We start from the raw sequence: 25,924 nt of genomic DNA, 5'->3' as shown, positions 1-25,924 counted from the left end.
CAGGGTAGACTGCAGGCTGAGGGCAGGGATGAGAATAGCAGTACCGATCACCCTCACTTAGCTAACCACATGATGGCAGTTGTCTCACAGCAACTAAAAAGGAATACTGCTGATTCTCTTCATATTGATGAGGAGGAAAGAGGCTCAGAGGGACTCTATAAGTTGTCCCTAATGGGGGAGTTGGGTGGAATTTGTGGTAGGCTTCAAAGCTCCTGTTCTGTCCTCTGTGACATGGAGCCAGGTTGCAGGTGAGGAAGAGGAGTCATGTATGGTTAGGTAATGGCAGGAAGACCTGGGCTCTGTCAATATTTGGGATAAGTCAACCATTAGCCAGTTTTAGCCTTGCCCCTTGGTGGGCTCCACTGGCAGTTTCTGGGTTAAGCCCGGCCAGCTTTAGCCCTTCTGGGGACTCCTTGGGGCTTGGCCAGCAATGGATATGGAAGGGCAGGTAGGGGGCAATGTCCGCCCTCTCTGTTCAGGATATTTCTCCATGGCAGGTGGTTCCTCACCTGTTCCCACCCAGAGGGTGGCAGTTCTGTCAAAGGGGACAAATGAGCAGCAGCTTAGGTCACTGAAACAGCTGAAAAAATGAGTTTTAAGAGGATCTGTCAAGAAAGAAACAAAGGCATTGAAACTAGTCATCATGAGGGCATTTGGCTGGCTTAGTAGAGCATATGACTCTTGATCTTGGGGTTGTAAGTTTGAGCCCCATGTTGGGTGTAGAGATTACCTAAAAATATAAATCTTAATAAAAAAGAATGTAGTCATCATGGGAGAGGCAAAATTCTGATGGACTTTATTGCACTTATTTATTTATTTTGTGGTTTAGTATTATTTTTAAGTTCTATATGGGGGGACGAGGAATCCATCATAATCTTTCTAGTTCCCAGAAATTCTCAAATCAGACTCTGTTCTCTTGGACCTGTGCATGAGTTATTAATCCTCATGGTATCAGAGTTTTCAATGTTCACATGATTTGTCTTTGCATATTCCATTTCTTTGTAGAAAATCTCCACCTTTCCACCCATATGGCCCACTGTTTTCTCTATCTTCTTTACTATATTGTGAGTCTATTTGTGGGTCTACTACATATGTTGACTCTTTTCTTCTTGATTATTGGTTAATTTTTTGCCTCATTACCTGTCTCATAATTTTTACAGAATGCTGAAAATTATTTAAAAAGGAATCATAGCAACTGAAGATTGTATTTTTTTCCTATCAGAAAATGCTTCTCCCTTCTGGTTCAATCAAGAACTAAGCTGGTGGGGATCCCTGGATGGCTCAGCGGTTTAGTGCCTGCCATCGGCCCAAGGCGTGATCCTGGAGTCCTAGGATCGAGTCCCACATCAGGCTCCCTGTATGGAGCCTGCTTCTCCCTCTGCCTGTGTCTCTGCCTCTCTCTCTCTCTCTCTCTTTCTCTCTCTCTCTGTCTCTCATGAATAAATAAATAAAATCTTAAAAAAAAAAAAAAAAAAAAAAGAACTAAGCTGGTATCGGCTGGTCTTTCAGCAGACATTACAGGCCAGAAAGGAGTGGCATTATATGTTCAAAGTGCTCAAAGAAAAAAAAATTACAACCAAGAATACTCTATCTAGCAAGGCTATCTTCCAGAATAGAAAGAGAAATAAAAAAGGTGGAGGGAGGGGGAAGAAGGAGGGATAAAGTGCTTCCCTGACAAACAAAAGTTGGAGTTCATCAACACTAAGTTAGCCTTACAAGATATGTTAAAGGGAATTCTTTAATGGAAAGAGAAGGCCATGAGTAGAAGTAAAAAAAAAAAAAAAAAAGGAAAACCTTTCACGATGAACAAAATGGCAATAATTACTATAAATGTAGATGTTCAAATCAGACTAAATGCTCAAATCAAAAGACATAGGGTGAGACGCCTGGGTGGCTCAGCAGTTGAGCCTCTGCCTTCAGCTCAGGGTGTGATCCTGGAGTTCTGGGATCGAGTCCTGCATCAGGCTTCCTACAGGGAGCCTGCTTCTCCCTCTTCCTACGTCTCTGTCTCTCTCTGTGTCTCTTATGAATAAAAAAATCTTAAAAAAAAAAGACATAGGGTAACTGAATGGCTAAAACAAACAAACAAACAAAATCCATCTATCACTGCCTATAGGAGACTCACTTCAGACCTAAATGATACAGATTGAAAATGAAAAAATAGAAAAAATATATACCATGCAAATAAAAAAAGCTGGGATAGCAATACTTTTATCAGACGAAATAGACTTTAAAATAAAGACTATAGCAAGAGACAAAGAAGGGCACTACATAATGATAAAAGGGTCAATCCAACAAAAGAATATAACAATTGTAAATGTCTATACCCCATAAGACCACATATACAACATAAGAGCACCTAAATACATGAAGCAAATATTAACAGACATAAAGGAAGAAATCAACAGTAATACAATAATAGTAGGGGACATTTACATAATGGATAGATCATTCAGACAGAAAATCAACAAGGAAACAGTGGTTTTGAATAATACATTACACTAGATAAACCTGATATATAGATATATATGGAACATTCCACTGAAAACAAATAGAATATTTGGAGCATTCCAAATACTCCAAGGATATATGGAGCATTCTCCAGGATTGATCACACTAGGCCACAAACACAAATCTCAATGAATTTAAGAAGATTGAAATCATATCAAGCATCTTTTCTAACCACAACTGTATGAAACTAGAAATCAGTTGCAAAAAAAAAAAAATCTGGAAAGCACTAAAAACCATGGAGGTTTTTAAACAACATGCTACTAAATGATGAATGTGTCAACTAAGAAATCAAAGAGGAAACCAACAAATACATGGAGACAAATGAAAATAAAACCACAATGGTCCAATATCTTTGGGACACAGCAAAGATTCTGAGAGGGAAATTTATAGCATTACAGGTCTACCTCAAGAAACAAGAAAAATTAAAAAAAAAAAAAGAAAAGAAAAGAAACAAGAAAAATCTCAAATAAACACCTAAAGATGCTAGGAAAAGAAGAACAAAGCTCAGAGCTAGCAGAAGGAAGGGAACAATAAAGATCAGAGCAAATATTACTCAGCTATTAGAAATGACAAATACCCACCATTTGCTTCAACGTGGATGGAACTGGAGGGTATTATGTTGAGTGAAGTAAGTCAATCGGAGAAGGACAAACATTATATGGTCTCATTCATTTGGGGAATATAAATAATAGTAAAAGGGAATATAAGGGAAGGGAGAAGAAATGTGTGGGAAATATCAGAAAGGGAGACAGAACATAAAGACTCCTAACTCCGGGAAACGAACTAGGGGTGGTAGAAGGGGAGGAGGGTGGGGGGTGGGAGTGAATGGGTGACGGGCACTGGGTGTTATTCTGTATGTTAGTAAATTGAACACCAATAAAAAATAAATTAAAAAAAAAGATCAGAGCAGAAATAATGAAATAAAAATTAAAAACACATTTGTATACATAATTTTATAAAATTTTATAATTTACAAATTATAATTATAATTTTTATATACGTAATATATACTATAATTATAATTTTATAAAATTTTATAATTAAAAAATTAAAAACAACATACTTAATGGTGAATAACTGAAATCTTATTATCTAAGATCAGGAACAAGACACTTATTCAACATAGTACTGGCAGCCTTGGCTGCAGCAATCAGACCAAGATTAATAATAATAAATAAAACTCATCCATCCACATTGGTAAAGGAGTAAAACAGTCACTATTTGCAGATGATCTGGAACTATCTATAGAAAACCCTAAAAACTCCACCAAAAATCTATTAGAACTGATAAATGAATTCAGTAAAGTTACAGGACATGAAATTAATATACAGAAATCTGTTCCATTTCTGTACACTAATAATGAGGTAGCAGAAAGAGAAATTAAGACAACAGTCCCATTTAAAATGACACCACTCTCTCCTTCAGCCATTAAAGATGCCAAAAGGAAAGAAGGCTAAGAAGGTGATCCCGGCTCCTACTGTTATGAAGAAGCAGGAGGCTAAGAACGTGGTCAGTCTCCTGTTCGAGAAAAGACCCAAGAATTTTGGCATTGGACAAGACATTCAGCCCAAAAGGGACCTCAGTTGCTTTGTCAAATGTCCCTGCTATGTCTGGCTGCAGCAGCAAAGGGCTATTTTCTATAAACATCTAGAAGTGCCTCACCTAGATGTTGGACTGCCAAACAGCTATTCAAATGCTTAAGCTGGTATACAAATACAGACAAGAGACAAAGCAAAAGAAGAAATAGAGATTGTTGGTTCAGGCTGAGAAGAAAGCTGCTGGCAAAGGGGATATACTCGCTAAGAGGCTACCTGTCCAAGGTAGAATTAATATTGTCATCATTGGGATGCCTGGATGGCTCAGCGGTTGAGCCTCTGCCTTCGGCTCAGGGCGTGATCCTGGTCCTGGGATCGAGTCCCATATCAGGCTCCCTGTGAGGAGCCTGCTTCTCCCTCTGCCTGTCTCTACCTCTCTCTGTGTGTCTCTCATGAATAAATAAATAAAATTGAAAAAAGCATATTGTCATCACCTTGGTGGAAAACAAGAAAGCTCAGCTGGTAGTGTTTGCACATGATATGAATCCCATTAAGCTGGCTGTCTTCCTGCCTGCACTGTGTTATAAGAGGGGGGTTCCCTACTGCATTATCAAGGGGCCAGGCTGGGGTGTCTGGTCCACAAGAAGACCTTTAACACTGTTGTGTTCACAGAGGTTAACTTGGAAAACAAAGGAGCTCTGGCTAAGCTGGTAGAAACTATCAAGACCAATTACAATGGCAGATATAATGAGATCAACTGCCACGGGGGAAGCAATGTCCTAGGTCTAAAATCAGTAGCTCACATTGCCAAATTGGAAAAGGCAAAGGCTAAAGAACTGGCCACCAAACCAGATTGAGTGGATGTTGTTGAATTTTCTGTACATATAAGTAATACAAAGTTCTCTTTAAAAAAAATAAAAAATAGAACAAATAGAAAGGTATGTCATGGCCATGGATTAGAAGAATTAATATAGTTAAAATGTCCCTACTACCCAAAGCAATCTATAGATTCAATGCAATTCCTATCAATACAAATAGCATTTTTCACAGAACTAGAGCAAACAATTATAAAATTTGTATAGAGAGTATTATGCTAAGCAAAATAAGTCAATTAAAGAAAGACAAATATCATATGATTCAGTCATATGTGGAAATTAAGAAACAAAACAAATAGGAAGGGAAAAGAGAGAGAGAGGCACATAAAGAAGCAGATTCTTAACTATAAAGGACAAACTTATGGTTACCAAAGGGGAGGGGGTGGGGAGAATGGGTTATATAGGTAATGAGGATTAAGGAGAGCACTTGTGATGAGCACCAAGTGTTGTATGGAAGTGAAGAATCACTATATTGTACACTTGAAACTGATATTACTCTGTATGCAAACTAACTGGAATTGAAGTAAAAACTTTTTTTTTTTCAGTAGGCTATACACCCAATGTGGGGCTTGAACTCACTTTAACTCATGACCCTGAGATCAAGACCTAAGCTGAGATTGAGTCTGACACTTAACACACTGAACCACCCAGGTGCTTTAAGTAAAAATTTTAAAAAATATTTTTTAAATTAAAAATTTGTATGGATCCACAAAAGACCTTGAATAGCTAAAGCAATCTTCAGAAAGTAGAACAAAGCTGGAGTTATCACAATCTCAGATTTCATGATATACTACAAAGCAATAGAATCAAAACAGTATGATACTAGCACAAAAATAGACACCATAGACCAAGAGTACAGGAGATCACCAAAATAGACCCATACTTATATGATCAATTAATCTACAACAAAGGAGGCAAGACATGGGGAAAAGACAGTCTTTTCAATAAATGCTGTTGGAGAAACTAGACACTTAATGCAAAAGAATAAACCTGGGGCACCTGGGTAGCTCAGTCAACTGAGCATTTGGCTCTTGATCTCAGCTCAGGTCTTGATCTCAGGGTCATGAGTTAAAGCCTCACACTGAGTTCCATACTGGACATGGAGTCTACTTAAAAATATTTTTTTATTATTTTTATTATTTTTTTAAAGATTTTATTTATTTATTCATGATAGAGAGAGAGAGAGAGAGGCAGAGACACAGGCAGAGGGAGAAGCAGGCTCCAAGCAGGGAGCCTGACATGGGACTTGATCCGGGGTCTCCAGGATCGCGCCCTGGGCCAAAGGGAGGCACCAAACCGCTGAGTCACCCAGGTGTCCCAGAAAAAAATTTTTTTAAATTTTTTTAATTAAAGAAAAAAGAATGAACCTAGATCACTATCTTACACCATATACAAAATTTAATCATAGTGGATTAAAGACTTTAATATAAGACCTTAAACCACAAAACTCCTAGAAGAAAACATAGGTAATAAACCCCTTGGCATTGATCTTAGTGATGTTTTTTTCAATCTGACTGTAAAGGCAAAGGAAACAAAAGCAAAATTAAACAAATGAAACTAACTGAACTAAGAAGCTTCTGCACACTGAGGAAAACTATCAACGAAATGAAGAGGCAATCTACTGAATAGGAGAAGATATATTCAAATCATACATTTGATAAATGGCTAATATCCAAAATACATAAAGAACTCAGATATCTCAATGCCAAAAAATGATCTGATTAAAAAATGGGTGGAGAATCTGAATAGAAATTTTTCAAGCTATACAGATATCCAACAGACATATGAAAAGGTGGGTGTTCAACATCACTAATTATTAGGGAAATAAAAATAAAAACCACAATGAGATGTATCACACCTGTCAGAATGGCTATCATCAAAAAGACAAGCAATAACAAGTGTTGGCAAGGATGTGGACAAAAAAGGAACCCTGGTTTACTGTTGGTGGGAATGTAAACTGGTACAGCCACTATGGGAAACAGCATAATTTTCCTCCAAAATTTAAAAAAGAATTACTATATAATCTAGGAATTCCACTACTGGGTATCTTACTGAAGAAAATGAAAACACTAATTTAAAAAGGTATCTGCACCCCTATGTTCACTGCAGCATTATTTACAATGGCCAAGATATGGAAACCTAAGTGTCCATGGATGAAGATGATATGGCAAATACACACAATAGAATACTACTCAGCCATAAAAAAGAATGAAGTCTTACTATGTGCAAGAACACAAATGGACCTAGAGGGTATTATTCTAAGTGAAATAAATCAGAGAAAGACAAATATTACATGATTTATGTATAGGTAGGATCAAACAAACAAAACAAAATAAAACCCAGATTCATAAATATAGAAAACAGACTGCAAGGGGGGAAGGGAATTTATGGAAGTATGAAGTGGACGAAGAGGATCAAGAATTGAAAACTTCCAGTTATAAAATAAGTAAGTCATGAGAATATAATGTACAACATGAGAATATAGTCAATAATACTGTATTAACTTTGTATGGTGACAGATGGTAACTAGACTTTGGAGGTAATTCTGTAGTGTATGCAAATATCAAATCACTATGTTGTATACCTGAACACAATATAATGTGTCCATCCTATCTAAATAATAAAAAAAAATAACTATACTGGGATGAAGTTTGACCTCAGTTGTAGTTGGAAACAGACCCTATCTGATTTATATAATGTCAAGACACTCTCACTTTTGGACTGAAAGCCTGACAGGTCGACTTTGTCTGTTCCAAAGATGCAGAAAGTTGTTCTGCCTTTTGGCAGTTTTAAACTCTGCTCCTCAGTTTCCTACCCTAGGCTGCTTCCAAACTTGTCAGATATTTTATGAAAGAGATTGGCAGTTTGTTTGAGCTAAGCCCTTTTTCTGGATAGGACTTTGTTTCCCAGATATCTAAGACTAAGGGAGATAAGGTTCTATCATTTAAAAACACTTCAGTCTCCTGTGAAGCCTCCAAATGCATTAAATAAGCAAATTAATGGGGGAGGGAACATAAAATAGCTGCCACATTTAAAAATGTTAAATAGGAGAGAGGGAAGATAATGGTGGAGTACGAGGACTCCAGGCACACTTCACCCTTGAACACAACTAGAGAGCTGTCAAATCATCCTAAATATCCTAGGAATCAACCCAAAGACAGGCAGAACAAACTCCACAACTAAAGGGAGAGAAGAGAAGTGCCTGGCTGGTTAGTCAGGTAAGCATTTGCCTTAGGCTTAGGTCATGATCCCAGGGTGCTTGAATCCAGCCCCATATTGAGTGCACTGCTCAGCAGAAAGTCTGCTTCTCTCTTTCCCTCTGCCCCCTACTTCTTGTACCCCTTATGCTCTCTATGAAAGAAAGAAAAGAAAGAAAGAAAGAAAGAAAAGAAAGAAGAAGGAAGGAAAGGAAAGGAAAGGAAAGGAAAGGAAAGGAAGAAAGAAAGAGAAAAGAAGAAAAGAAAAGAAAAGAAAAGAAAGAAAAGAAAAGAAGAAAAGAAAAGAAAGAAAAGAAAAGAAAAGAAAAGAAAAGAAAAGAAAAGAAAGAAAAGAAAAGAAAAGAAAAGAAAAGAAAAGAAAAGAAAAGAAAAGAAAAGAAGCCACATTGAAGAAGGTGCAGGGCAGCCTGGGTGGCTCAGTGGTTTAGCACCGCCTTCGCTCCAGTCCCATGGACCGACCCTTCGGATCAAGTCCCATGTCTGGCTCCCTGTATGGAGCCTGCTTCTCCCCCTGCCTGTGTCTCTGCCTCTCTCTCTCTCTCTCTCTCTCTCTGTGTCTCTCATGAATAAAATAAAATCTTTAAAAAAAAAAAAAAAAAAGAAGTTGGGAAGTGCAGAGATCCAGTTTGGGAGAGAAACAGAGAGACTGACTAACAAACAGGGGAGCACACAGAGAAAATTAATCCCTGTAGAAACTGGCTTGGAGGGCAGCCCCAGTGGTGCAGTGGTTTAGTGTGGCCTGCAGCCCGGGGTGTGATCCTGTAGACCTGGGATCGAGTCCCAGGTCGGGCTCCCTGCATGGAGCCTGCTTCTCCCTCTGTTGTGTCTCTGCCTCTCTCTCTCTGAATAAATAAATAAATAATCTTAAAAAAAAAAAAAAAGAAAAAAAAGAAAGAAATTGGCTTGGAAACTAAGAGGGGCAATGAGTCACGCAACTTGTAGGGCTAAAGCCTGGTGTCTTAAGGTCAGTGGGTTTGGTGCTGGGGAGAGTGCCCAGAGGCATTGAGGCTGCTCTTGAAGAGAAGGCAGGGCAAACAGCCTGCAGACATACATCGTGGAAATAGCAATCTGAACAGCACCTGAGACACACAGTGGGGAGGTTATTTGCTCATCTTATATACCATGTCCCAGAGAGGCAGTGTTCATGAAGAGACCCTTCCAGGAACAAAGGAACTGGCAGGTGCCATTTCCCACCCCACCCCTCACCATATTCATAGGACCATCTGTGGGAACCAGCACAGCTACCTAACTTGCTTACACTAAGCCCTGCCCTCCTGAACTCTGGTAACCACACTTCCTAGTCATGATTGCCTCTGTCCCAGCACCATGGGCCACCTCCCCAGAAGACTGATCCAAACCCCTGCTCACATCACACATCTAGATTTGGGAGTTTTGTGGAGCCTCGGTCCTGTTAGTGGTGAAGAAAGGTATCATTTCACAAGTAGACTGGAGCACACCTAGTTAAAATGCACCACATTTGGGTTACGGACCAATCACTGCCCACCACAGGCGCTTTGCCAATGGCAGGCCTGAAGGATAAGCAGCCAGGATAAAACAGCAGAATGTATGCAGCACACCTTGGAGACACTCCTGAAAGAATCGGGCCCTGGGGAACAGGGGACACTACATGTCAGGACACTAAAAACCTCTTCTCCATAAAGCCATTACCCTCAAGAACCATTAACTAGAAGATGTAGCTGACTGTTCTAACATGGAGAAACAGGGGAAACATGGAGAAACAGGAGAAACATGGAGAAACAGACTTAGAGAAAATGAGAAGACAGAGAAATTTGTCCCAAATGCAAGAACAGAACAAGGCCACAGCCAGAGATCAAAGTGAAACAGATAGAAGTAACAAACCTGAGGGAGTGTTTAAAACAACGATCATTAGGATAGTCACTGGACTTGAGAAAAGAATGAAGACATCAGTGAGGCCCTTAACACAGAGATAAAAAAGAACCAATCAGAGGTGAAGAGTGCAACAAATGAGATTAGAAACACATTTAATGGAATGAAAAGCAGTCTGGAAGAAGCAGAAGAGTGAATTAATGACCTAAAAGACAGAATAATGGAAAGTAATCAAGCTGAACAAAAGAGAGAAAAAAAGATTTATGCAAATATATTTATGCAAAGAATAAATGTAGGAAAATCAGTGACTCCATCAAATGTATATATCAAATGTATAAAACATTTGCATTATAGGAGTCTCAGAAGTAAAAGAAGAGAAAAGGAAGCAGAAAATTTATTTCGAGAAATAAAAGCTGAAAACTTGCCTAATCTAGGGAAGAAAACAAATATCCAGATCCAAGAGGCACAGAGAACCACCCCCCCAGAAAGTTAACAAAAGCAGAGCCACACCAAGACATACTATTATTAAGTAGGCAAAATATAGCGATAAAGAAAAAAAATTTTAAGCAGCAAAACAACAACAACAAAGTAACATACAAGTGAAACCCCTAAAGCTATTGGGAGATTTTTCAGCAGACAGTTTCCAAGCCAGAAAAGAATGGCATGATATATTCAAAGTGCTGAATGGGAAAAATCTACAGCCAAGAATACTCTCTCTATACAGCATGGCTATCATTCAGAATAGGAGAGATAAAGAGTTTACTAGAAAAACAAAAACTAAAGGAGCACCACTCAACCAGCTCTGCAAGAAATATTAAAGGACACCCTTTGAGTGGAAAATAAAGAGCAAAAATGACAGTATGAAGGTAGGAAACCCAAATGCAGTAAAAACAATATTTCTGTAAAAAAAATCAGTCAAGGAACTCACAAGATAAAAGTATGTAAAATATGGTACCATATACCTAAAATGTAGGGAGGAATAAAAAATGGGCTCAAAATTAAACAGGCTGAATTTAGACTGCTATATGCAGAAGAAGTTATGTAAAAATCTAATGAGGGGATCCCTGGGTGGCGCAGCGGTTTGGCACCTGCCTTTGGCCCAGGGCGCGATCCCAGAGACCTGGGATCGAATCCCACATCGGTCTCCCTGCATGGAGCCTGCTTCTCCCTCTGCCTGTGTCTCTGCCTCTGTCTCTCTCTCTCTCTCTCTCTGTGACTATCATAAATAAATTTAAAAAATTTAAAAAAAATCTAATGATAACAAAATCAAGACCACTAATAAATACCAAAGAATAAAGAAAAAGAAATCCAAATATATCACTAAAAAATACCAGCAAACCATTAAAAAGACAAAAAGGATCAGAGAAATCTTCAGAAACAGCCACAAAACTAGTAGTAAAATGGCAATGAGCACATATATAACAATAATTATACTTTGAATATAAATGGACTAAACACTCCAATCAAAAGACATAGAGTGACAGAATGAATTAAAAAACAAGACCCATCAATATGTTGCCTATAAGAGAGTCATTTCAGGGGAGAGAGAAATATCTATCATGCAAATGAATGTCAAAAGAAAGCCGGAGTAGCAATATTTGCATCAGATAAAACAGGCTTTTTTTTTCTTTTTTTTTTTTAGATTTTATTTATTTACTCATGAGAGAGAGAGAGAGAGGCAGAGACACAGGCAGAGGGAGAAGCAGGCTCCATGCAGGGAGCCGGATGTAGGAATCGATCCTGGGACTCCAGGACCACGCCCTGGGCCAAAGGCAGGCACTAAATCACTGAGCCACCCAGGGATCCCCCAAAATAGGCTTTCAAAGAAAAACTGTAAGAAGAGACAAAGAAGGACACTATATAATAATAAAGGAACAGTCTAACAAGGTGATATAGCAATTGTAAATACTTATGCACCCAACGTGGGAGCACCCAAATACGTAGAACAGTTAATAGCATAAAAAAACTGATCTGATTTTAACACTCTGCCTTTTTTTTAAACATTTTATTTATTCATTCATGAGAGACACACACACAGAGAGAGAGAGAGAGGCAGAGACATAGACAGAGGAAGAGGCAGGCTCCATGCAGGGAGCCAGATGTGGGACTCAATCGCGGGTCTCCCTGGGATCACGCCCTGAACCAAAGGCCGAGCCTCAACTGCTGAGCCACTCAGGTGTCCCAACACTCTGCTTTCCTCAATGGACAGATCATCTAAACAGAAAATCAACAAGGAAACAGTGGTTTTCAATGACACACTGGACAAGATGGATTTAACAGATATATTCAGAATATTTCATCTTAAAACAGCAGAATACTGGGATCCCTGGGTGGCGCAGCGGTTTAGCGCCTGCCTTTGGCCCAGGGCGCGATCCTGGAGACCCGGGATCGAATCCCACGTCAGGCTCCTGGTGCATGGAGCCTGCTTCTCCCTCTGCCTGTGTCTCTGCCTGTGTCTCTGCCTCTCTCTCTCTCTCTCTCTCTCTCTGTGTGTGTGTGTGACAATCATAAATAAATTAAAAAAACAAACAGCAGAATACATATTCTTTTCAAGTGCACATGGAACGTTCTCTAGAATAGATCACATATTAGGCAACAAAACAAGCCTCAGCAAATTCAAGAAGATTGAAGTCATACCATGCACCTTTTAAAAAAAAAAAAAAGATTTTATTCATTTATTTTGAGAGAGCTAGAGAGAGAAGAGAGTACAAGCAGGGGGAGGGAAAGAGGAGAGGGAGAAGCAGACACCTGCTGAGCTTGTAGTCCAAACACCATGCCTCTTTTCTGACTACAGTGTTATGAAACCAGAAGTCAATCACAAGAAAAAATCTGGAAAGACCACAAATACATAGAGGTTAAATAACATGCTACTAAACAACGAATGAATCAACCAGGAAATAAAAGAAGAAATTAAAAAGTACATGGAAACAAACAAAAATGAAAACACAATATTCCAAAACCTTTGGCATGCAGCAAAAGTGGAGCTAAGAGGGATGTTTATAGCAATAGAGGCCTACCTCAAGGAGTAAGAAAAATCTCAAATACACAACCTAACCTTACACCTAAAGGAGCTAGAAAAAAAAAAAAAAACACATGAAGCTTAAAGCCAGCAGAAGGAAGGAAATAAAAAAGATTAGAGCAGAAATAAATAATAGAAACAAAAAATAAAATAAAACAAAATTTAAAAACCCACAATAGATCAATGAAACCAGGGACTAGTCCTTCAAAAAAATCAATAAAATTGATAAACCTCTAGCCAGACTTACCAAGAAAAAACAGACTCAAATAAAATCACAAATGAGAGGAGAAAAAACCAACACCACATAAATACAAGAGATTATTATAAAAGGCTATATGCCAACAAATTGCACAACCTAAGAGAAATGAATACATTCCTAGAAACATATAACTTGCCAAAACTGAAACAGAAAGAAATAGAAAATTTGAACAGACTGATACCCAGCAAAGAAGTTGAATCAGTAATCAAAAACTTCCAACAAAGAAAAGTCCAGTGTGGACAGTATGGAGCCTAACTTGGGGCTTGATCTCACAATCCTGAGATCAAGGCTTAAGCTTAAGCTGAGATCAAGAGTTGGATGCTTAACTGACTGAGCCACTCAAGTGCCCCTGTCTGCAGCTATATGTAGCAGCTTTATTTATAATTACTGAAACTGGGGCACCTGGGTGGCTCAGTCAGTTAGGCATCTGATTCTTTTTTTTTTTTTTTTAAAGAAACCAGGTTCTTTTTTTTTTTTTTTTTAAATTTATGATAGGCACACAGTGAGAGAGAGAGAGAGGCAGAGACACAGGCAGAGGGAGAAGCAGGCTCCATGCACCAGGAGCCCGACGTGGGACTCGATCCCGGGTCTCCAGGATCGCGCCTTGGGCCAAAGGCAGGCGCCAAACCGCTGCGCCACCCAGGGATTCCGGCATCTGATTCTTGATGTGGGCTCAGGTCATGATCTCAGGGTTGTGAGTTCAAGCCCTGTATTGGGCTGCACACTGGGTGTGTGGGGAAAAAATCTGTGTGTAGATTTTTGTGTGAATATAAATTAACATTTGGGAAAATACCAAGGAATATAATATAATATGATAAGATTATGTTTAGTCTGTAAGAAATTGCCAAACTGTCTTAAAATGTAGCTGTACGAGTTTGCATTCACACCAACAATAAATGAGAATTCCTGTTGTTGCAATTCCTCATTAGCATATGGTGGTGTCAGTGTTTTAAGATTTTTGCCATTCTCATAGGTGCATAGTGGTATCTCACTGTTGTTTTTATTTGCAACTCTCTATTTACATATAATGTTGAGCATCTTTCAAATGCTTATTTGCCATCTGTATATCTTCTTTGATGAGGTGTTTGTTCAGATCTTTTGCCCACTTTAACATATATACACACACACACACACACACACACACATACATATAGAAACAGAAACAGAAAAATAGAAAGAATAGAATATATATATATATATATATATTCATAGAGAGGTAGTAAGCGAGTAGAGGGTTGCAGAAGAAGAGGGAAAAAGAGAATCCTAGGCAGGCTCCACATCCAGCATAGAGCCCAAAGTGAGATCATGACCTGAGCTGAAATCAACAGTCAAATGTTTAACTGGTGACCCTCTTTTGCCCATTTTAAAATTGGGGTTATTTCTTTATTGTTGAGTTTTAAATTGTTTTTAAATATATCTAGTTTTGGATATCTGTCCTTTATTGTACACTCATTTTTCAAAGATTTTCTCCCTGTCTGTGGCTTGTATTTTCATTGTGTCAGCAGTGTTTCTTGCAGAGCAGTTTTTAATTTTAATGAAGTCTAAGTTATTATTTTTTTCATGCTTTTGCATCCTTTTGAAAAGTCATCTCAAACCTAAGTTCACCTAGATTTTCTCCTAAATAATCTTCTAGATGCTTTATAGTTTTGATCATCTAGGTCTATGATCTATTTTGAATTAATTTTGGTAAAAGATGTATGGTCTATCTCTATATTCATTTTTATTTTTTACATATGGATGTCTAGTATCAAAACCATCTGTTGAAAAAGATTATCCTTTATCCACAGAATTGCCTTTGCTTCTTTGTCAACAATAAGTACACTACATTTATATGCATCTGTTTCTGGGCTCTTTACTCTCTTCCATTGATCTACTTGTCTGTTCACTAATACAACACTGTCTTCATTACTGTCACTTTACAGTAATAACTGAAGTCAAATAGTGATGATCTTCAATTTTGTTCTTTTCTTTCAATTTTCTGTAGGCTATTCTTAGGTTTTTTTTGTTTTTTTTGTTTTTTGGTTTTTTTTTTTTGCCTCCTCATATAAATTTTAGAATCAGTTTCCCAATACCCATAAAACAACTTGCTAGGATTTTGATTGTGATTGTGCTGGAAGTATAGATCAAGATGGTAAGAACTGACATTTTGACAACATTGAATCTTCCTATTCATATAATGGAATGTCTCTTTATTCAGATCCTTGATTTCTTTCATGAGAACTTTATCATTTTTCTCATACAGATCTTATACATATCTATATGTTAGATGCATACCTAAATATTTCATTTTGGGAGGTGTTCGTGTTAATGATATGTTTTAAATCTGAAATTCCAGTTGTTCAGTGCAGATATATAAGAAAGCAATTGACTTTTGTACATTACCTTTGTATCCTGCAACCTTGCTATATAATTCTTTATTCATTCAAGGAAGGTTTTTTTTCTTGTTGATCCTTTGGGATTTTCTAGATAGACAATCATGTCATCTGTGAACAAAGAAAGTTTTACTTCTTCCTTTCCAATCTATATTTTCTTTTCTTGTCTTATTGCATTAACTAGGACTTCCGGTATGATGTTGAATATGGGTAATGACACTGGACATCCTTGCCTATTCCTGATCTTAGGTGGAGCATCATTTCCTCAAATTAAATATAATGTTAGCTTTAGGTTTTTTGTAGATGTTCTTTATCAAGTTGAGGAAGTTCCCCTCTACTCCTAGTTTACTGAGAGCCTTTATCATAAGTTGGTGTTGGATTTTGTAAAGTATTCCTGCAACTAGTGATATCATCATGTGATTTTGCTTCTTTAGAATGTTTATGTGATGAATTTCATTAATTGATTTTGCAATGTTGAAGCAGGGTTACATATTCAGAATCATTCCTTTCTGGTTGTGGTGTGTGATTCTTTTTATGTATTGTTGGATTTGACTTGCTATATTTTGTTGAGATTTTGCGTCTATTTCATGGGACTTATTGGTCTGTAGTTTTCTATTCTTGTAATATCTTTTATCATAAAACCAGTTGGGAAGCATTCCCTCTTCTTCTATTTTTGGGATATATTGTATACACATAGTATAATTTAGCCCTTAAATGTATGGCAGAATTCACCAGTGAACCCATCTGAATTTGATGCTTTCTGTTTTGGAAAGTTAATTACTACTGATTCAATTCTTTTGAATATTGGCCTATTTGGATTATATATGTCTCCTTGTGTGAGTTTCGGCAGACTGTGTCCTTCAAGGAATTGGCCTATTTCATCTAGGTTTTCAAATTTGTGAGCATAAAGTTATTTGTAGCATTTCTTTATTAACCTATTAATGACCTTGGGAATCATAAGTATGGCCCCTCTTTCATTTTTGATATTAGATATTTGTGTCTTCTCTTTTTTCCTTAGTTAACCTGGCCAGAGGTTATCAATTTTGTTGATCTTGCCAAGAACAAGCTTTTTGTTTTGTTGGTTTTCTTTATTGATTTCCTTTTTTCAATTTCATTAATTTCTGCTCTAATTTTTATTATTATTTCTTTTCTTCTGCATACTTTGTATTTAATTTGCTCTTCTTTTTCTAGTTTTGTAAGGTATGGAAACTCAGATTATTGGTTTTATGCCTTTCTTATTTTCTAATATTTGCATTCAGTACTCTAAATTTCCCTCTAATACTGTTCTTGATATCTCACAAATTTTGAAAAATTGAATTTTCATTTTCATTTAATTGGAAATATTTCAAACTTCCCTCAAAACTCTTTGACCCATTTGGTATTTAGCAGTACTCTGTTAATCTTCAAATACTTTGAGATTTTCCAGGTATCTTTCTGTTATTAATTTCTAGTTTACTTCCATCATAGTCTGAAAGCAGACAATATATGATTTCTATTCTTTTAAAGTCTATTTTTAAGGTGTGTTTTATGGCCAAGAATGTGATATATTTTTGTGAAAATTCCATGTGAGCTTGAGAAGAATGTGTATTCTGCAGTCATTGGATGTTGTATTCTATAGACGTCAAATAGGTCCAGTTGATTAATGGTACTATTCATTTCAGCTATGTCCTTACTGATTCTATTCTTGCTGGATCTGTCAATCACTAACAAAAGGAATTTGAAATCTCCAACTGTAAAAATGAACTCATCTATTTCTTTTTGCATGTTTATCAAGTTTTTGCTTCACATAATTTGACACTGTTGTTAGGTACAAACATGTTAAGTATGGTCATGCCTTTTTAAAGGATTAACTCTTTTATCATTATGTAAGCCTCTCTTTATCCCTCATAATTTTCTTTGCTCTAAAGTCTGCTTTGTCTGAAATTAATGTAACTACTCCAGCTTTCTTTTGTTTTTGTGTTTGTTTGTTTGTTTCCAGCTTTCTTTTGATTAGTCTTGGCATCGTATCCCTTTACTTTTACTTTTAATGTCTTTCTTTATCCCTTTACTTTATTCCTTTACTTTTAATCTGCCTGTGTCTTTATCTATAAAGTAGACCTTGTCTGTTTTCTATTCATTGCCTTTGTTCTTTGTTTCTTTTTTTCCTTAAAATATTTTTCTGCCTTTTATGATTTTAATTGAGCATTTTATATGATTCCCTTTTTCTTTTCTCTTAGCATATCAATTAGACTTTCTTGGAAAGATATTTATTTATTGCCATTTTATTACCTGTTTTGTTGTTGTTTCTGGAGATTTTCTCTGATCCTTTCTTGTCTTTATCACTTTGGGTCTTTCCTTCCCACTCAAAGAGTCCTTTTTAATATTTCTTGTAAGGTTGGTTTAGTGGTCATCAACTCCTTTAGTTTTTGTTTGTCTAGGCAAATTTTTTAATGTGTTTCCCTTGAGTTTGTAATATACATTTACATTTAACCCAAATCCTCTTCCAAATAATACTATAACACTTCATGGAGACTGTGAATGCCTTAGAGTATTCCCAGTTCCTCTCTCTCATCTTTTATATCATTTTAGTCATTTATTTCATTTATCCATAAGCTATAATCACTATTATTATTTGGAAAAAACTGTTTTCTGTTAGATCAATAAAGAATTAAAAAGTTAAATAGGGATCCCTGGGTGGCGCAGCGGTTTGGCGCCTGCCTTTGGCCCAGGGCGTGATCCTGGAGACCCCGGATCGAATCCCACGTCGGGCTCCCGGTGCATGGAGCCTGCTTCTCCCTCTGCCTGTGTCTCTGCCTCTCTCTCTCTCTCTCTGTGTGTGACTATCATAAATAAATAAAGAAAAAATATTTTTAAAAAAATACTTAAAAAGTTAAATAATTTTAATCTTTTAATACAGACAAGAAATAATGAATGTTGGCAAGAATGTAGAGGAAAGGGAACCCTTGTGCACTATTGGTGGGAAAGTAAACTGGTACAGCCACTCAAAAAATTAAAAATAGAAATACCAGACAATCCAGTAATTCCATAGCTGGCTATTTACCAAGAAAACAAAAGCAGTAATTTGTAGAGATATATGCACTCATATGTTTATTGCAGCAGTATTTATAATAGCCAAAATATGGAATCAACCTAGGTGTCCATTGATAGATGAATGGATAAAGTAGATGTGATATATATATAAAATGGAACATTACTCAGCCATAAAAAAGAATGAAATCTTGCCACCTCTAAGAACATGGATGGACCTAGAGTGTATTATCCTAATGAAATAAGTCAGAGAAAGATGAGTACCATACTACTTTACTTATATATAGATCTAAAAAACAAAACACACACACATAAAACAGAAACAGTATCATAAATACAGGGAACAAACTAATAGTTGCCAGAGGAGAAGGAGGGGAAGATGGGTAAAATAGTTGAAGGCGGTTGAGAGGCACAATCTTCTAGTTATAAAATAAGTAAGTCATAGAGATGAAAAGTAGCATTGGCAATATAGTAAAAAACGTAATAACTTTGTATAGTGACAGATGGTGACTACACTTATGGTGAGCACTGCATAATATACAGAACTATCAAATCACTGTTACATATCTGAAACTAATATAACACTGTATGTCAATCATACTCTGATTTTATTTTTTTATTTTTAAAGATATTTTATACTTTAGTTTTAAAAATAAAGTAAAATTAAAATATTTCATTTTACCTTGATTTATTTCTTCCCTTCCTTTATATAGATTGGAGTTTTTCAACCTTACATACTTTTCCTTCTCTCTGAAGAATTTAACATTCCTTGCAAGGCTGGTATATTGGTGACAACTGTCAATTTTTTTCTAAGGAAGTCTATTTCTCCTTCATCTTTCAAGGCTAATTTGCTGAATATGGAATTCTAGATTGGTAGTTCTTTTCTTTCAACAGTTTAAATATTTCATATTGCTCTTCTTGCTTGCATAGTTTTTGAAAAGAAGTTTGATGTAATTCTTACCCTTGTTTCTATACAGGTAAGGTGTTTTTCCCCTTTGCCTTTTTTCAAGATTTTCTCTTTATGTTTGATTTCTGTGGTTTGAAATGTTATGCCTAGATGTATATTTTTGGTACTTATCATCCTTGGTGTTCTATATCTGTGACTTGGTGTCTGAGATTGATTTTGAAAAATTCTCAATCATTATTACTTCAACCGTATCTTATTTCTTTCTTATTTTGGTATTCCCATTATGTATATGTTATACCTTTTGGAATTTTCCCACAGTTCTTAGATATTCTGTTCCGTCTTTTTCGTTTGTTTCTCTTTGCATTTCAGTTTTGAAAGTTTCTATCAACATATCTTTAAGTTGATTGAATCTTTCCTGGGCTAGTGTCTAGTCTATTGATGAGTTCATCAAAGGCTTTCTTATTTCTATTACAGTGTTTTTTTTATTTCTAGTATATCTATTTGTTTCCATCTCTCTGCTTATATTGCCCATTTGTTCTTGTAATTGTCCACTTATTCCATTAAAGATTATAGCATATCATGTTGTTTTAAAATCCCAGTTTGGCCGTTTCAGTATCTCTGCCATAACTGAGTCTTGTTCTGATCTTTGCTGTCTCTTCAAAATGTGTTTCTAGTCTTTTAGTACAACTTGCCATTTTTTTTTGTTGGAAGCTAATATGATGTCCTGGGTAAAAATGAACTGAGGTAAATAGGGCTTCATGTGAGGTTTCACATTTATGTGGCTATAGGTTAGGCTGTATTTATTGTTTGTTACGGATATCATAAGATAAAATTTCCTCTTGTGTCTTTGTTTTTGTCTTTTCTATTGTCTTTGAGCTTCTCTTGAGCCTTTTTCTTTTCATTTTTAATTTCAAAGAGACCTTTTTTTTTTTTTTTTTAGACTGTATTTATTTATTTGAGAGAGAATAAGTAGGGGAGGAGCAGAGGGAGAGGGAAAAGCAGACTCCTTACTGAGTAGGAAGCCCAAAGCACAGGAGGCTGGATCCCAGGACCCTGGGATCATGACCTAAGCAGAAGGCAGACACTTAACTAAGCCACCCAGATGCCCCTAGAGCCTTTTTCTTAAGTTAGGTCTGAGACATGCAGCTCTTTAGTTTTGTCCCCGTTATTATACAAGAGTCCTATTGATGTAGGTGTGAGATGTGAAGTAAGGTAAGTGTTCTATAGTTCTGTGATTAAGTCTCAGTCTTTTAATGAGCCTGTGCTCCTGGGCTGTGAACTTCACAAGTGCTTTTTAGTTGTTTCCCTCTTAGGTGAGACAGGAAAGGACAGAGGAGGTTGGAGGTGGGTATTTTTCTTCCCCCCAGGACAGTCAAGCTCTGTAAAACAGTTTCTCTTAAAGGCAAGCCTTGTTAAGATCAACAGAATGCTCTGAGTGTATTTCAAAATGGCTGTTTCCCCTCCCCTCCCCCTGCCAGAAGCATGAGGGGAGTTTTCTCTGTCTCTAATTGTGAGTACTTGGTAGTTCTTCTGGAGATAAAACTCAGAAAAGTGTGGGCAAACTTGAAAGACTGACCTTCTTGGAATTTTTAACTTTCAAACTTGTCCACACCAAATTTCCAGCAAACTGTCAGTCACAGTTTAGGTTTTCCTACCCTGATACTGGTTCCCATGAATTCCTTCTCCTATTCATTGTGATTATCTTTACCTGCTTCTCTGCCTCTCAAATTTTGGGGGATGGCATTTGTGATCTTGAAACTCTGATGCATCCAGGAACAGTTGTTAATTTTCAGTTTGTTCATCTTTTTTTTCTTGAGGTGAGGTTGGCAGTGATGACTTGTCTTTTTTAGATTTTTAAAAACTTATTCATGTAAGAGAGAAAGAGAGAGTGAATGAGTGCAAGAGCAAGTGAGAGCATGAACAGGAGGGGTGGGGCAGAGAAAGGGAGAAGCAGGCTCCCTGCTCAGCGGGGAGCCAAATGTGGAGCTCTGACTAGATCTTAGAACCTGGGGGGTCATGACCTGAGCTGCAAGTAGCCGCTTTACTGACTGAGCTACCCAGGTGCCCCAGCAGTGATGACTTTCAAGCTCCTTACATGCCAGACTGAAAACAGTGTTTTTGAAGAGCAAAAGTTATTAATTCTGAGGAAGTCAAATTTATTGATTTTTTTTTCTTCTATGGTGTCTGCTTTTTGTGTCATGTTTAAAAATCCTTGCCAAACTCAACTTCAATAAGATTTTCTCCTAGAAGTTTTATAGTTTCATCTCTTACATATAGATCTACAATCCATCTTGAATTACTTTTTGCATATGGTGTAAGGTCAGGTCAGAGTTTTAATTTTTTGCAAAGAAAATTGTAACTTATTGGAAAGATTTCTTTTTTGAAAATATTATTCTTCTTTGGCAAAAGTCATACTGTGTAAGTCTAGAGACTCTATTCTGTTCCTTTGATCTCTTTGTCTGTTTATGGCTATACCACAGTTTTGACTCTGGAGCTTTATAGTAAGTCTTTAAATAGTGTAATTAATGTAAGTTATCTAAAATTCAACTTTCTTTTTCAAAGTTGTTTTGGCTAGTCTAGGTCCTTTTCATTTCTATATAAATTTTAGAATCTACTTGTCAAATTTTATTAAAAGTCTGATGATATTTTTATTGGTATTTCAATAAATTTATGGATTACTTTGGGGGGAGAATTTATACCGTCGAAATAGTGAGTCTTCTCTGAACCTGAAATGTGATGTTCACATTTGTATAAAACAAAGGATTAAAGGAGTTTAAAGATAATGAAAACCTTTAAGTCATAGAAATTGTAGTAGGAAGCAGCATTTTTATCAGAATTTAAGCTATAACAAAGTATACAGCACAGTGTAGGATGTAGCATTTAAGAATCTTTGGGAAAAAAAAGAATCTTTGGTAAATAACGTGTCATATGCAGACTGTTCAGTATCTTGATGTGAGTGGTAATTTTTAAAATTAGTTCATTTTAGGTATTTAATAAAGTAATTTCTTTTTTTTAAAAGAAAAAAAAAGAAATAGTGAGTCTTCTGAAATGTGAACATAGTTTATCTCCCAGTTTATTTAGGTCTGAGTTTCTCCCAGAAATTGTAGCTTTCAGTGTACAGGACTTACACATCTTTTGTCAAAGTTATTCATAAACATTCAATAATTTAATACTATTTTTAAAATGTACTTAAGAATTCAATTTCCAAGTGTTCCTAATATAAAGACATATGATTGATTGAATTTTGATTTTGAGATTATGTCCTGCGACCATGCTTACTCATTAGTTCTTTCTTGTTTGTAGTTTAATGTTTTTATTAATACACACAAAGTGTGCACATAAACTATTTTCTTTGATGTGCAGCCTCAAATACTGATGACTCTGATGGCCAGCTGGGCTGCTCTTTCCAAAATGGTTCTGTGGTTCTTGGAAGAGACATTGTGAGGAATCTTTGCACAGCAAGATTTATTGCACAGCAGTAGCACCTCAACCTCCTTGATATGGACTAGAAACTCCTGGAAGCCACTAGGCAGCATGTGCTTTGCTTTCTTGTTGCTCTCAGAACCAATGCTGGCCATCAAGATCAAGTTGTTCAATCTTCTGCACACCCTATTATCAATGCCTCTGGTTTTCGCTAGTTGCACTTAATTTTGACATATCAGTCTATTTGGTACCAGATGAACTTCTTGGTCCTCTTCTTAACTATCTTGGGCTTCATCAGAAGTCTGAGGGTGGCCATGATACTGAGTAGAAGATGGCTACCACCTCTGCAGGCAGCACCAAGAAAGAGCTAAACTTATTCACTAGTTCTAGAAGTTCTTCTATAGATTCCATGAAACTTTCTACATATATAATCACAGTGCTTTTGAATGAAGACAATTTTATCCTTCTTTTCCATACCGTATAAGCGACTTTAAATATCTTAGCTTACTGTACTGGCTAGAATCTCCAGCACAATGTTGAATGAAATGGTAAGAACAAACATTCTTGCCTTGTTGCTAATCTTAGTGAAAAGTATTCAGTACTCTGTCTTTCACCATTAAGTAGGGTGTCAGCTCTAGGTTTTTAAATAGATGGTCTTTATCAAGTTGAAAAGTTCCCTTCTTTCTCTTCATTTGCTGAGAGTTTATAGTGGGAAGAGATAGTGGGTTTTGTCAAATGCTTTTTCTGCATACATGAAAATACATATGGTTGTTCTATTTTAGCCTGTTAATATGGTGGGTTACACTGATTTTGAAGTTCCAACTTCTCTTGCATTCTTGGGATAAACTCCACTTGTTCATAATATACTGTCTTCCTACACATTGTTAGATTCAAATTTTTTTAAAGATTTTATTTAGTCATGAGAGATACAGAGAGAGGCAGAGACACAGGCAGAGGGAGAAGCAGGCTCCATGCAGGGAGCCTGACGTGGGACTCCATCCAGGGTCTCCAGGACCACACCCCAGGCCGAAGGCGACGCTAAGCCACTGCTGCCCATTAGATTCAATTTATTAAAATTTTGATAGTTCATGAAAGATGTTTTTCAGTTTTATCTTCTTTTCGTGTCTTTCTTTCTAGTTTTGGTACCAGCATAATGCTGTCTCACATAAGTTTGCAAGTGTTCTTTCTTCTTCAATTTTCTGACAAAAGTATATGTAGAAGTAACATTATTTCTTTTCTTAAATGTTTACTAGAATTCACTAGTAAAGACTTTTGAGCCTGGAGTTTTCTTTGTGAGAAAGTTCTTAGCCACAAATTCTATTTTATTTTTTAAAGATTTTATTGATTTGAGAGAGAGAGAGCGAACGCAAGTAGGGCAAGCAGCAGACAGAGGGAGAGGGAGAAGCAGGCTCCCCACCAAGCAAGGAGCCTGATGTGGGGCTTGATGTGGGGCTCAATCCCAGGACCCAGGATCATGACCTGAACTAAAGGCAGCTGCTTAACTGATTGAGCCACCCAGGCACCCCCTACAAATTTTAAAAATAGATATAGAGCTACTCAGGTTGTCTATTTCTTCTTGAGTTAGCTTTGGTGGTTTGTATTTTATAAGGAATTTGTCTAAGTTGTCGAGTTTATTGGCATAAAATTATTCATAATATTCCCTTTCTATTCTTTTAGTATATATAAAATAGTGCTGTCCCCTCTATCATTTCTGACATTGTTGATCTGGGTCTTTTCCCTGGCTCCTGATCAGGCTGTTCTATATAAAAGAGCCAAAGATAACTTCTGTATGTTAATCCTATATTGTTTACTTCATAGTAGGCCAGGACTTGTTAGCTCAAAAGCCTCCTGGTGCTAAACTCAAATTTTACACACCTGGTTGTTCTAAATATAGCCCAAATGAACAGATTTTTAGCTTTTTAGAGCCTTCTACTTTCCATATCCCAGGATACAGCACCCAATATCTGCTAGCCACAGATAAAATATCCCTGGAAATCTCTGGTCCAAATACCCTCCATTACACTGCTGAGCAATACCCTTTGGACACATAAGTCCTCTCTTCAATTCTTCTCTTTCTCTGAAACTTTCTTGCCCTCCCCCTTTCTGGCAGGTGGTCCCTGTACAGAAGACTGGATGGCCTCACACAGTGAGGGAATTCCCCATATGCCACCTTGTCAGTATTAACCAAATAAAGTTCATTATGTGCTCATTGTGTGTACTTCATGATCTTTTTTTTTTGTTTAGCCCCCAAATCTCTTGAACTCACTATAAGTGGTGATAAAAAAAAGGGGGGGGGAGAATTTTGGAAATGATGAAGAAATTGATATGGGGTCCACCCAGTCAATGGGATAATCAAATGGCAAAATGATTATGGACAGCCTTAAGTGGTTGGGACTCAAAATTCGGAACATTGCCACATCAATTTGGTGTGGCATTGCTCTGTGCCATATTGTACTCTATATTTTTTGTAGTCTCTCCCAGTTGCCTCCTCAGCTTGGACAAATGGTAGCACCAGTATTTGAATGAATCTATGTCATTGGAACAGATTTTTGGGGCCAGAGGCCCTGAGCAGCCCCAAGAGGGAGGTCTAAATAGTAAAAATGTCAGAACACAGCCTCTGGAGAAAGGGTAGGCTAATTCTAACTCCATAACGGGCTATAGCAAGAGGGGCTCCCCACAGCAGACTCGTGATTTAGGGAACTTCTGAGATGGGAGAGAGGCAGGTAAAAGTCAATGAGGCCAAAATGTTAGGCTGAGGCTGGTCTCCTTAGCACAGGGTTGGGAGGTGCCTTTGTAAAGAGCTAGCATGCCTCTGCTACTCGGATCTGCAGTGGCCAAAAGCTGGGCTGAGCTGGCTAGAGCATCACTCAATATGACTAAATGCAAGGAAGTTTATATTCCTGCTCCTCCCAGAACTCCACAGGATGTGG

General features: G+C 37.1%; 1 pseudogene; it reads left to right on the top strand.

Moving 5' to 3' along the window:
• The first annotated feature begins 3,945 nt into the window (after positions 1 to 3,945).
• LOC140612007 (large ribosomal subunit protein eL8-like) lies at positions 3,946 to 4,903 on the top strand (annotated as a pseudogene).
• The last annotated feature ends 21,021 nt before the right edge of the window (positions 4,904 to 25,924 follow it).

Source organism: Canis lupus, chromosome 20, assembly GCF_048164855.1.
Source record: "Canis lupus baileyi chromosome 20, mCanLup2.hap1, whole genome shotgun sequence".
Classification (NCBI taxonomy): domain Eukaryota; kingdom Metazoa; phylum Chordata; class Mammalia; order Carnivora; family Canidae; genus Canis; species Canis lupus.
The sequence above is the reverse complement of the archived record's forward strand: the minus strand, read 5'-3'. Positions and strand labels throughout refer to the sequence as shown.